At 36.4% G+C, this 14,121-nt stretch overlaps 1 long non-coding RNA gene across 1 annotated transcript in view; it reads right to left on the reverse strand.

Moving 5' to 3' along the window:
• The window catches only part of LOC309634738, a 567,974-nt gene that overhangs the window by 517,657 nt on the left and 36,196 nt on the right, over positions 1 to 14,121 (reverse strand). The window lies entirely within an intron of this gene.

The following is a 14,121-nucleotide window of genomic DNA, read 5'->3' on the forward strand; positions in this document are numbered from 1 at the left end:
CCTGTGTCCATACCAGAAGAAGTGTGGGCATACAGAAAGAAACAGGTGTGTGCATGCACAGAGGAAACACCATGTGATGGAGAGTAAGTGGTCATCTGCAAGCCAAGAAGAGAGGCCTCAAGTAAAAATACAAAGTGCTATGCAAGCATGTTTTAGGGAGAACTGGTCTATTGGGGGACAGGATAGAATTATCTCAGTAAACACTATTTGAGATAATAGGTAACAGATGAAGGACGGAAGGTAGAGATAATGTGTAAGTCCCAAGGAAGAGCATGTATCAAAATCTGAGGTGGAAGTGGGTCTAGTATGAGGAATACAGACTAGAATGCCTGCAAGTAGGAGCAACAGAGGGAAAACATGTGAGTTGATGCAGGAGAAATAGACAGACACTGGATAATGCAAGTCTCTGCGTATGGCAGAAACCATGTTCACCCAACCATGACGTGATCCTCTGAGAACTCATCTAGACTACACATCCCAGCCTCCCTTGCAGTTAGGTGTGACGATGTAATTGAGCTTTGTCCAGTAAAATATGGGGTTGAAAGTTGGACAAATGGCAATCATTTGTGCTACTAGGGTGGTGAAAAGAAAATTTCGTGGTGAAACTAAATATTTAAAATAGTTTTGCTTCAGAGATGAGGCAGAGGAATAATCAGAGGGACCCCAGATTTCTGCATCTGGCCAAAAATACCATCAAATAGCAACAAAACCTAATTGTACTTTTTTTTTTCCTGAAATGTATGCTTGCATCAGTTATACTATAGGACTATATAAATATAAATTGACAATTATACAGTAAACATGTTTAATTTTGAAACAGAAGTGTTTCATATAACTATGTTAATTTTTACAGTTTGTATCAAATATATTACACAAAAAATTCTTTGTTAAAATGTTAAATTTTATTTATTTATTTTAGTTGTGCTATAATCCCAGTTTTTATGTTTATCTCTTCTAACATATATACATGTGCATTTTCCTGGCATAATTTTTACTTTTAAATTGTATGCGAGAGACTGTTGAGTGTGGAATGCATTAAACATTTGTCCAAAAAGCCATTGCATGAATGCTGTGTTTGCACTTCAAGTAACATATATCTACTTAATTATGAAAAAATATGAAAGAAAAAATTATTAATTGGATGAGACTAGTTCCCAGTCACCAATATAAATATAATCAAATAATGTACACTTTAAAAGATTTAATTAAACAGGAGGACTACATATATACATAGTATTATTTTCAATGCACAAAAGAAAACCACAGTGTTTTTACTATATGCATGGTGTAAAGATTATTCTAGATTTCTAGAAACCATATCACTGTCCTTTTTGCTTGAGATGCCTTTATTCAAGACACTGTCATCCTAAAGAAACTTACAGCAAAAGTATTTTTACTTCATATAGGGCACTTTACAGTTTGTCACAAAGGCAACATAACCCTGTGGATTAACCACCAAGATAGAAATGACAGTTTTGTATATTAATAGTGCTTGCTATGTAAGCAATTCATTCATTGGGAGTGCTCAAAATCTAGGTTTTGACCATCTTGGCCCTGGTGAGATTAGTTCATGGTACTTGTTTTTCACAAGTTTTGTTTTGCACTTAATTAGGTTGACTAATGCCCTGATGTAGTTTAGAAACGACACATATGTCATCAATTCAAAGGCATGAATATATACTTCAATTAAAAATAAAAAGTACATGTATCAATGTAAATCTTGTGTCAATAATATGTGTCATATTAGTGATATTAAGATATCAGGAATATTTATCCAGAAAGAACGTTATCTAGTTTCTGGAAGAATAGCAAGGGAGAAGCTGATATTATTCTAATGATTGTTAGTATCTTTAAGAAATTTCAAAATTTTATATTAAAAAAATACTGATTGCAGAAGTGTTCATACCAAAAGTTGTTAATATGTTGAAGAGTATGTGAATGAAAAATACTGCCTGTCATATCAGTAAACAAAAGATGTTGCAACCATCAAGCCATCACATTACAGCAGCCCTAATGGTGAGCCCTGAGGGAACTCAGGAGGGAGGCAAGATGCCCCCCTTCTCAGTCAGCAGCTGCAGCCACCCGTGATGGTGCACCCTGAGGAAACTCAGAATGAGAAGCACAGGATGTTGGCCCCAGATAGTTGAGGTGCATATCGAAGAAATTATTTCAACGAGCCCAGAGTTTGCATCTTCCCGTACACAGAAAAGCACTAAATTCCTTAACTTGAGATGTCTGGTTTTCTTTAATTAATAGTAATCTCTTGATAGTCCGACTACCTGGTCTTTGTTGCAAAAACTCCTGTATAACCCTGGCTCCCCTGCCGTGCCTCTTCAGAGCAGTCCCTCAGAGTTATCGGAGATGCTGTGTCCTGGGCTTACATCCTCAGTTTTGTCCACCAAATAAAACATAACTCTCAACTTTTAGGTTGTGCATTTGTTTTTTCAGTTGACAGATATTTATGGCCGAGAAGACAGCCCTCCCTGCTAAGCCAGTGGTTTGCGCTTTAGGAAGCAATGGAAGTCACTGAAGGGTTTAGTGAAGAGAAAGGCAGGGTGAGACTTCCATTTGGAGAGGCTACTTCGGCTGAAGTGTTCAGAGGAACTCTGAGTGGCATTTTGTCAGATATATCTTTCCATATAACAATAGTTTCTACTATCAAGTAAGAAAAAACTTATTTGAAATGTTTAATTATAAGAACTAAATCTTATAGAATGTTGACTATGTTCAAAACACTTTATTGAGTTATCTTACTTATTTCTCCCAACGAACATATGGGTTCTCTCAAGACAGACACAGTCCCCCATGTTGAATTAGTTACTGAAACGGTCCAAGTATGTTCCTGCCTCCTTGGAGCTGTGCTGCTTGGCAATATCTTTCCACTTAACTCTGAGCTTGACTGTATGACTTAATTTGGCTAAAGGTACAGTAACAAAGTTACACAAGTTAAAATGTGAAAATGATTTGCACGTTGGGTCTTGCCCTCTCGCTGCTCTTAGAACCACGCTGTCTGCTGCCTTGTGAACAAGCCCAGACTAGCCTGCTGGATAAGAAGATATATGTGGTCCAGTCACCACCCTCACCCTTTGCCACCAGAGCCGACAGTGAGCCAACTGCCAGGCCATCCAGACCCCAGAAGACATGACCCAGTCTGAGTTCAGCAAGGCCTAGTTCAGATAGGCAGAATTACTTAGTTAATACATAGACATGTGAGCAATAAATAAATGATTATTATTTAAACTGCAATATCTGGGTTTATTTATTAATAAAAGCTGATGTACTCACATATGTCTATTCTCTTCTAACTTACTAACAGAACCATAAATTTAGTGCAAAATATTCACATGTACCTTTAATAAAATACTATTTTCCTTGATTCTTTGACACTGGGTGTAGCTATGTGTCCTAGATCTGGCCAGTGAGAAGCAAGCAGAGTTTGAGGCATCCAAGAAGGCTATTGTTTTCCTGATGTAAATGAATATCTTTTTACACTTTATTTTCTCTGAAATTTTCTGCCTGGGAAATGGATGAGATGCAACAAGATCTCATCAAAAATGAGATGTCACACATTTTTAGATAGAAGAGCAGGAACTAGAAGAAGCTTGTGCTTATAATGACCCAGCTGCATCAAACTTCAAAGTATCTACTTCTAGAATGGCATTTTACATGAAAGAAGTAATCCAGCTCTTCCGTTACTTTATTCTTTGTTAAGTTTCCGCAAATTCAGTTCTACACATTACAAGCTGATTTGAAAGATTAGAAAACAATATTTAAGAACTTTAATATTTTCATAATATGTATCTAATAATTGGATTCAATTTTCAATTCCACAAATATATTGAGCACATATACTGTGCTATATATTGTTTATTCTTTAGTACTATTCTATAGGTATTCTTCACTGCATTTCATCTCAGAGTCTTTAATACTCAGAGGTGTAGTTTTTAGGCCATTTCCTAGGACGATAGTTCTGAAAAATTCAACTGAGAAATGATTGTTTAGAGGTCTGCATGACAGTGAGCAGGGAAACTAGTCAGAATTGTATTGCAATATTTCAGGTAGGGAGGAATCAGTGCCTAAACTAATTGGAAATAAATGGGTAGGGGGCAATCACAGAAGTGTTTTAAGAGAATAGATTTCACACTTGTTTTGGTGTGAAGGAGTTGGAAAGAGGGGATTTCTGTGGTGCTATTATTTGAGAATATAAGCCAAATAAGATCACTGGGACAAATATGATAAGTTCTTTAGAGTAAGCTAATTTTGAGCTGCTTGTGCAAATCTCCATGTTGTGAATATGTGGTTAAAGTGTTTGGATATGCATGGGAAGAATGTAAGAATTATTTAACAACTGGTACATCTTGGGTAATGATCGATTAGAATGGATGCTGTTTAGAATACTCTATAGGTGAGCAACAGTTTCACATCAGTAATGGATATACAGCAACGGTCCCCAACATTTTTGGCACCAGGGACCGGTTTAGTGAAGACAATTTTTCCACGGATGGGGTAGGGGAATGGTTCGGGCAGTAATGTGAGCTATGTGGGGGACAATTCAGATGGTAATGCGAGAGAGATAGGGAGCAATGGGGAGCGGTAGATGAAGCTTTGCTTGCTCACCTGCCGCTCATCTCCTGCTGTGTGGCCCAGTTCCTAACAGGCCGAGGACCAGTACCGGTCCATAGCCTGTGGGTTGGGGACCCCTGATATACAGGAGAGAGCTGAAGGAAAGAGTAAAGAGGAGGGAAGGAAGAAAGAAAAATAAGAAAGATAAAAAATTAAGGAAAATTACTGAATAGCATTTAAATTACAGAATACTTCTTCACATGCAACCAAATTTGAAGAATATCTGCCAGAAACATAGAAGACCAACTAACCTTCATTCAAGAAATATTAATCGGCTCCTAGCATATCTCAGGCACTTTTCTAGGAACAATGAGGAGAATGGTGAGAAAGATAAAACAAGACCCTGTTCAAGGTATGTTTATTTTCCATTTGGGGAAGGCAGATACTGAATAATAGAACAAATTCAAACCTAGATATTTTATAGACACTGATATGCATGCTATAAAAATAAAACAAGGAAATTTTGACAATTTTTGTTAGTATTTTCAAATCTAATGGGCATACTGTGGTCTTTGGAATAGTCTATGCATCACAAATGCACTATTTTATATGGATTCCCATTCCCTGAAAAGCAGTGACACCATTGTGAGACTGGAAATAAGAAAAAGAGAGATTGTGGGGCAATGTTACATGTGCTAGTTTTCCCTATATTTTCTCTATAGCTGTAACATAGACTCACACTGAGAAATATAAATTCTGCTGGTGAAGCTTGGACTGTGAAAACACTGGTACAATAAACTGAGATGCTTTCACCATAGCAGGCCAACTGAAGCAGAATTGATGGCATGGAGAAAAAGAAGGGAAGCTTTAGTTAAAGAAAGCACACAGATGATGAGAATGTCCTCTGATTTGGGTTCTCCTAACCATGATTCCTGGCCCTAAAAGGTCAAGAGGCAAATCCACAAGACCTGCAGTCAAAAGCAGCCAGTGAGTCTTCCCTCAAGTTGGGCTGCACTTAAAGTTAGTATATTTTTATTTGACTGTAAGTAAGGTAAAACAAGAGAGCAAAAATATGTATATGCTTTCTACAATATCTAAGGACTCCATTAAGTGTGCTAAAAATAATAATTTTGGTCCAAGACTGTAGAAATTTTTAATTTTTCCCTTCAATTCAGTGGCACTTTATTGAAATTCCACATCACTGAAGTATGAGAAACCCCACTTAGGTAGCAAGTTTTAGAGTGTGTGTGTGTGTGTGTGTGTGTGTGTGTGTGTGTGTGTGTGTGTGTAGTTTATTCCCCATCTCCTGAAAGCTCTGTGTCTTACCAAGCCATATAAGGTAGCAATTATTTCCCAATCTCTAGGAACCATCAGCATGATTTCATCAATCACATGGGCTACTGTGATGTCCTATTAAAATTGTAAGATGGCCAACTTCTTTGATGCTTACATTATACATAACAAACCAGAGAGCTGATGACCCTCTGAGGCAAGATGGAAATATCCCTCCTGAGAATCTATAAACATTTAATATTTGCTGTTTTCAGTATGAGTAGAGTGAAAAATTAATAGCAGAAAAAATGTCATTAGGTGATGACCTAAGTAACCATAATAAGGAACTGAGAAGTGGCTCTACGTGTGTCAACATAATCTAATTTAACAAACATCCTCAAATCCCAGTGACTTTACATGGTGAAGATTTATTTCTTGCTCACACATAATTTGATGCAGATGATCCTGGTTTAGTGGATTTCTGTGTGGCTATATTCCAGTTGATGTACTCAGGAATCTGAAGTTCTTCCATCATGTGACCTCACCATTCTGGAGTACTTTACTCTAGCCCTGCAAGCAGAGAGAAGGATATAAGAGATTGTAATGACTATTTTACATTCAGGCCTAAATATATTATGCTTCATATCTTCCCACAGGTGGCCACACAGTCCATCCTGGATACAAAGGAGATAAGGCAAAGCAATCTTCCTATATGTTCAAGGGGAAAGCAAAATAATTTGATGAAATATATTATTTTCTCTAACACACACTTCAATTAAGGTCAAAACTTAATTAAGCTTATGGTAAACACATGTCATTTTCCCCAAACTATCAGACTTTTCTGTTGGATCTATATATTGAATACTACAGGACTGAAAAGAGGCATGATAGCAATCAATCTTTCAGGTTGCTCTGATGGTTGAATATCTGAGCAATTCTTTTAAGAATGAGATATGGCTATTAGTTAACTATTTTTTTAAAAGAAGGGTACCATCACTACCATTTAACGCATGTCATAAATATAAATCTTATCCATAGATCAGAAAACTTGTTAAAGTTTTTGCCAATTTAGAGTATATTCATTTTATCTATGAATTTAGGATAAGGAAAAGTGGCTACCATGGAGATTTGGGTTCACCTGGTCCTACAATACAACATCCCTGTAAATTCCACTTATCTCTTGGGACTCATAAGCTCCACTCAAACCAGCAGGCCACAGTGTAGTTCTAGATACCCAAAGATTAATGCTAGATTAGACCCAGTGTCCAATAATTCTCAACAATTCTGTATATTTTTCCTTTCCCCAAAGCTTAATTAGGCAGGTAATAAATACAAGATCATTGGTCCTTTTGGACAAGTTTTGAAGAAAAGATCACAATATGAACATGTGGCTTTTGAGCAGGGATTGCTCTTCATTTCAGGATTTGGAAATAAGCTATGACTCAGATACATGAATTTAGGGAAGTATTGTGACTCTGTAATGTAATGTATCAAGTCAGGCTTTGGTTAACTATATTATATAATAAAATATAAAAATACTCCTAATAATAAAAGTTACTTTGATTTATAAACCAAATAGTTCCTTACAGGGTGGCCTAATAACTTCTTTCCTATGGATCCATGATTAATTGAATTCTCTCAGAGATTTCCAAGCTTAGGCTGTTCTTGGAGATTGGATGACTGTGCTATTCTTGCTGCCACATATTAGTCACATCAGCTGTGCTTCTTTTTAAACATGTCTATGTTTCTTATCCCTGAACTCTGATGTTCGTAATCCATCCAGCCACACTAAAATCAGAGAGCCCATTTCAACTGAAACTCCTTGCTATATCGTTCATGGGTGCATTTTTTGAAACCTGTGCTTCTCTTGCAGATCTTGTCCTAAAGGTCTTGGTGAAAAAAATTCATTCTAATACCTCTCAGAGAATATTATCAGGCAATATTTTCAATTAATGTGCTAAAATATATCCAGCATTTCACAGTCTCTCTGAATCTGGAATTTGAATCCCAATATATTCAATTACCATGTGATTTCTGTCTGTTCAATGTTATTTAGTCAATGAATTTGTATACAGGTTTACACTAGAAAACTGAGTCATCTAAAGAACCACAAAAGGGAGGGTGCTCAAGATGGTGGAGTAAGAGGACCCTGAGCACCCTTTCCCACACAAACATCTCAAAAACACATGTAGATGTGGAGCAACTCTCACTAAAAACAATCTGGAGACGGGCAGAAAGGCTGTTTTACAACCAAGCCTGTAAAGAAAGATCCACACAGAGTCTGGTAGGAAGTAGGGAGAAACGATTGGGTCAGGACTCACACTCCTTGCAGAGACACAGAAGAGGGAGGGGATATTACAGGAGTGGGGATCTTCTCTGGGAAGTGAGGGGTTCAAGCCACATATTGGGCATCTCGGCTCTGCAGTCCAACACCAGGAAAAAGAGCTCCATTAGGTGGTTTTGAAAAACAGTGGGACTGACAGAAGGGCTGTAAGCAAGTGGGACTCTGCTCATGAAGAGAGGACACACAAACTTGGCTTACCCCCGGGAAGAAGGCAAAGGAAGCAGATTGAAAAAGCCTGGGGCTCTTTCTGGTTTACCACACCTGCTTCAGCATACACCCCAGCCTCTCTTGCTCTGGCACAACCCTCCACTAGAGCAAAGGCTGCTGTTGCCAAGGGGAGAGTGCACACTTAGAAAGAACAGAGCCTCGGACTTGACCTGCCTCTGAACAGGGTGAAGGCAGCCGTTGGCAGTGCTCATGTGAAGGCAGCTGATAGGGAGCAGCCTGGGGCTCTGACTGGCTTGCTCAGACTGTCCCAGTGCACGCCCCAGTCCATACCAGGTGCCTGCTCTAGCCCCTCTTGCCCCAGTGTGGCTGTCCACTAGGGTGCAGGTGCCATTGCCAGAGGGAGAGCATGCACTTAGAGGGAGTGTAACAAGCTCTGGCCTAACCCTCAGGATTTCTGCTCCAGCACCTTGAGCCCCAATCCCACCCCTGATAGGGCACTGACAGTGATTGAGCAGAAGAGAAGCCCCTGTTCACACCTGATTCTGGCTCTAGCCTCCCCAACTTCAGCCCCACCTCCCACCAAGGTGATAGCTGCCAGCACATCCCAGGGAAAGATGTGACCCATGCTCACTACTACAGATCTAGCTCTCCCACCAAAGCCAATGGGCACATGAAGACTGCATAGGGATGCTCCCATGCAAGGACACACCTTCAAGGCTGGGGTAGTTAACTGTTTCACCTAATTTCATAGAAACAGAGAAAGTTAAACAAAATGAAAGGAAACAGGAATTTGTTTCAGATGAAAGAGCAACAAAAACTCCAAAAATATCCCTGAAAGAAACAGAGATAAAGAATTTACCAGATGCAGAGTTCAAAGCATTAGTAATAAGAACATTACCTGAACTTGGGAAAAGAATAAATGAACACAGTGAGAATTTTAACAAGGAATTAAAAATAAGAAAATAATCAAACCGCAGGGAAGAGACTAAAAAAAGAAGAAAAGGATAAAGAAGAATTACAAAAACAACCAGAAAACAAGTAACAAAATTGCAATGAGGGCATACCTATCAGTAATCAGTTTAAATTAAATAATCCAATGAAAAGACATAAGGTAGCTGATTGGATAAAAACAAAAATTATATGTTGCCTACAAGAGACTCACATCAGAGCTAAAGACACACACAAACTGAATATAAGGGAATGGAAATATATTTCATGCAAATGGAAACAAAAAGAAAGTTAGTGTAGCAATACTTGTATCATACAAAGTAGACTTTAAAACAAAACCTATAACAAAAAACAAAGAAGGGCATTAAATAATGATAAAGGGATCAGTACAGGAAGATGCTACAACCTCTATAGGTTAACCCATTTGCATATAATATAGGAACATGTAAATACATAAAGCAAATATTAACAATCATAAAGGGAGATTGACAATAATACAATAATAGTAGGGAACTTTAATACCCCATTTCAATGGACACATCATCCAGACAGAAAACCAATAAGGCAACACTGACCTTAAGTGACACACTACACCACCTGGACTTCATAAATATCTACAGGACATTCTATCTAAAAACAGCAGAATACATATTATTTTCAAGTGCACATGGAACTTTCTCCAGGATAGGTCACATGCTAAGCCATAAAACAAGTCTCAATAAATTTAAAAGGATAGAAATTATATCAAGCATTTTTTCCAACCATAATGATATGAAACTAGAAATCAATTACAGGAAGAAAAATAGGAAAAGCACAGACATGTGGAGACTAAAAAACATGCTACTAAATACTCAATTGGTAAATGAAGATATCAAACAGGAAATTAGAAAATAACTTGAGACAAATGAATAAAAACAAAATCTCTAAGGGACGCAGTAAAAGAAGTTCTAGGAGGGAAGTTTATAGCAATAAAGACCTACCTCAAGAAAATTGAAAAATCTCAAATAGACAACGTAACACACCATCTAAAAGAATTAGAAAAAGAAGAACAAACAAAGCCCAAAGTCAGCAGGGGTAAGAAAATAATAAAGATCATAGGGGAAATAAAAGAGACAAAAATATCAATAGAAAAGATCAGTGAAATCAAGGGCTGATTTTTTGGCAAGATAAATAAAATTGATAAGCCAGGCTATCAAGAAAAAAAGAGAGAGGGCAGAAATAAACAAAATAAGAAATGAAAGAGAAAAAATTTACAACCAATAACACAAAGATACAAAAACTCATAAGATAATACTATGAAGAGTTATAAGCCAGCACATTGGAAAACCTAGAAGAAATGTATAAATTCTTAAAAACATACAATCTTCCAAGGCTGAATCAAGAAGAAAAAGTTAATCTGAGCAGACCAATCACTAGTAGTGAAGTTGAATCAGTAATTGAAAAACTCCCAGAAAACAAAAGTCCAGGACCAGACAGCTTCACAGGAGAATTCTACCAGACATATAAATATCCATCTTTCTCAAACTATTCCAAATAATTGAAAAGAAGGGAATACTCCCAAATACATTCTACAAGACCACCATTACCCTGATACCAAAACCAGGCAAAGACACTACAATGAAAGAAAATTACAGGCCAAGATCTCTGACAAATATAGATGCATAACTCCTCAACAAAATATTAGCAAATCCAATTCAACATTATATAAAAAGGATCATACCCATGATCAATTGTGATTTATTCCAGGGACATAAAGATGGTTCAATAATTGCAAATCAATCAATGTGATACACCACATTAACAAATGGAAAGACAAAAACCACATGATCATCTCAATAGACTCACAGAAAGCATTTCACAAAACTCAACACCAATTCATGATAAAAACTCTCATCATAGTGGATATATAGGGAACATATCTCAATATAATAAAGGCCATTTATTACAAACCCACAGCTAACATCATACTCTATGTTGAAAAGCAAAAAGCTTTTCATCTAAAATCAGGAAAAAGAAAAAGATGACCATTCTCACCATTTCTATTTAACATAGTAAGAGAAGACCTAGCGAGAAATCAAGCACACACACACACATACAAATAGAAACATCCAGATTGAAAGGAAAGAAGTAAAGCTGTTACTATTTGCAGATCACATGACACTATGTACGGAAAATCCTAAAGTCTCCATCGAAATACTGTTATAACAAATAAATGAATTCAGTAAAGTTGGAGGACACAAGATTAATATACAGAAATCTGTTGTTTCTCTATACACTAATAGTGAATTGTCAGAAAGAGAAAGCAAGAAAACAATCTTGTTTAAAATACCATCAAAAAGAATAAAATACCTAGGAATAAACTTAACCAAGGAGGTAAAAGACCTATACTGTGAAAACTATAAAACATCGATGAAGAAAATTGAAGATGAGACAAAGAAATGGAGAGAAATTCCATGTTCATGGATTGGAAGAATTAATATTGTTAAAATGTCCATACTACCCAAAACAGCCTACAGATTTGATGCAATCCCTGTCAAAATACCCATGATGTTTTTCACATAGCTAGAACAAATAGTTCTAATATGTATATGGAAACACAAAATACCCCAAGTAGTCAAAGCAGTCTTGAGAAAACTGAACAGAGCTTGAGGTATCACATGCCTTAAGCTATGGTAATCAAAGCAGTATGGTACTGGCACAAAAACAGACACATAGATCAGTGGAACAAAATAGAGCACCCAGAAATAAACCCAGTCATATATGGTCAATTAACCTAATTGACAAAGAAACCAAAATATATAATGGGGAAATGACTGTCTCAATAAATGGTGCTGGGAAAACTGGAGAGCTACCTGTAAAAGAATGAAATTGGAACATTTTCTCACACTAAATACAAAAACTCAAAAATGGATTTAAGACCCAAATGTAAGACTGGAAACCCTAAAACTCCTAGAAGAAAATATAGACAGAACACTCTTTTACATAAGCTATAGCAATATTTTTTTGGCACTGTCTCCTCAGGCAGATGAAACAAAAGCAAAAATAAACAAATGAGACCTAATTAATCTTAAAAGCTTTTTCACAGCAAAGGAAATCACTGGGGAAATGAAAAGACAACCTACTGAATGGGAGAAAATATTTGCAAATGATATGACTGATAAGGGGTTAATATTCAAAATTTATAAACAGCTCATACAACCCAATATCAATAAACAAACAACTCTATTAAAAGTGGACAGAAGACCTGAATAGACATTCTTCCAAAGAAGACATACAGATGAGCAACAGACACATGAAAACCTGCTCAACATCATGTATCATCAGGGAAATGAAAATCAAAACTACAATGAGATATCACCTCACACCAGTTAGAATGGCTACCATCAAAAAGACCACAAATAACAAATGTTGGTGAGGATGTGGAAAAAAGGGAACACTTGTGCACTGTTGATGGGAATGTAGATTGGTGCAGCCATTATCAAAAACAGTATGGAATTCCCCAAAAAACTAAAAATAGAACTACCATATAATCCAGTAATTCCACTCTGGGTACATATCTGAAGAGAATGAAAACACTAATTCAGAAATATACATGCACCACTATGTTCACTGAAGCATTATTTATAACAGCCAAGATACAGACGCAACCTAAATGTCCATCAACAGACGAATGGATAAAGAAAATTTGATTATATATAGCACATATATGTGTACACACACACACACAAACACATACAATGGAATATTACTCAGCCAATAAATGAATGAAATTCTGCCATTTGCAACAACATGGATGGACTTAGAGAGTATTATGCTTTGTGAAATGTCAAATAGAGAAAGACAAATACTCTATGTTATCACATATAAGTGGAATCTAAAAAATAAAACAAATGAATATATATGTAATAAAACAGAAACAGACTCACAGATGTGGAGAACAAACTAATGGTTACCAGTAATGAGAGAGAGGGGGGTAAGGGGAAGATAAGGTAAAGGATTAAGAGGTACAAAATAATATGCATAAAATAAATAAGCTACTAGGATATATTTTACAGCATGGGGGAAAAGCCAATATTTTATAATAACTTTAAATATAGTAAAGTTATAAAAATATTGAATCACTATTTTGTACACCTGAAACTAACATAATATTGTAAATCTACTTTAATTAAAATAAATAAAGAACCACAGGATTTCTAGTAAATGTACCTATACAGGTAAATTCAGTCTAATCTAAAATGTTTGGTTGCTTTAGTCAATATCCTCAAAATCATTATGAAAAAGTGTCCTCAAGATGTTAAAATACATTAATAACTTTCTGCTACTTTTTGTGAGTGAAAACTCATTCTTCATTTTAACTCTACATTTTACTTTAGACTATGGTGATTCAGATTTTGTTTACTTTTGCAATTTGGTGGTGGAAGTGTTTACTTGTGTTAAAAAACTTGAGACATAGAGTTGCTTTTCTTACTTTGTAACCCTCCCAAATTTTCTTGTTAAAGGGTAATACAGAACAAGTATGTAGTTAGCTCACAGCTAAAACGTGAAAAGCAGGATATGCCTCACTTTCTAATTTGAAAGACTGTAAGCAAACCCAGTGGAGGATTTGCAATCAGTGGCATTCCAGAAGAAACTGAATGCCTTCCCACCATCTTCACTCACTCCCTTGTTTATATAAAGAGCGAAATATCTTGCCAGGGAATCAGAATCTTTTCCTTCCCTCTTCTGCCCTCCCCCTAATTTACAGTTTATAATTTGTCGCTTATCTGAATATCTCTAGGCCATATAAACAGCAGAACTTATAGAGAATAAAGTAGAAAAATTTA

The sequence above is a fragment of the Balaenoptera borealis genome (genome assembly GCF_965194805.1).
Source record: "Balaenoptera borealis genome assembly, chromosome: 9".
Classification (NCBI taxonomy): Eukaryota; Metazoa; Chordata; class Mammalia; order Artiodactyla; family Balaenopteridae; genus Balaenoptera; species Balaenoptera borealis.